This window comes from Berghia stephanieae, chromosome 9 (genome assembly GCF_034508935.2).
Source record: "Berghia stephanieae isolate SIO BIC M18660-M18661 chromosome 9, UCSD_Bste_1.3, whole genome shotgun sequence".
In the NCBI taxonomy this organism is placed as follows: Eukaryota; Metazoa; Mollusca; class Gastropoda; order Nudibranchia; family Aeolidiidae; genus Berghia; species Berghia stephanieae.
The window spans coordinates 36611778-36612437 of NC_088368.1; positions in this window are offsets into that span (position 1 = coordinate 36611778).

Below are 660 nucleotides of genomic sequence, written 5' to 3' on the forward strand. Positions count from 1 at the left end.
TTGGTTTACCCATGCAGTGGGTTTAGTGATAGGCTCGATTATGCCTCGTTTTGTCAATCTATCCAGTTCATTTCAATGTGAGTGGTACATTTCGACATGGAAGTGTTCTTGGTTTAATATTTTCATCGATATGAAGTACAGCAGTACCGAGGTCACCGATGTACATTTGATCATTTGTGCTGTTATTTACATTAGCAATGAAATTGTCATGTTCGATTTTGATGAGGTTCAATTCTTTGAGGGTATTCAATCCTAATAGATTTTTGAATCCATTTTCGACAACAGAGTAAGTGATGTACATATGTCATTTTTCCAGTTTTGGGATTTTTAGTTTTGATTACTGCCTCACCGATGGGAGATAGTTTCTCTTTGTTCCACATGATCAACGTTTTACATGTTGGTTTGATCTGTTGTGAAAACACATATTTTCTCTTTATGGTGTTGACGTCCGCACCAGTATTGAAGTTTCCTGGATAGATCTCCTTGAAGCAAATAAAAGCAGCAACAGAAGCAGTGTCAAGCATATTTTTTAAAAATATACCATTGGCCAGTGTCTTATTTTTTTTTAGTGCTGAAGCTATGGACCATTTGGTCACACTGATCCACCCCTCCATTTGTGCAATTATAATATTTGATTGGCGCATGCTCTCTCTTAGGGTC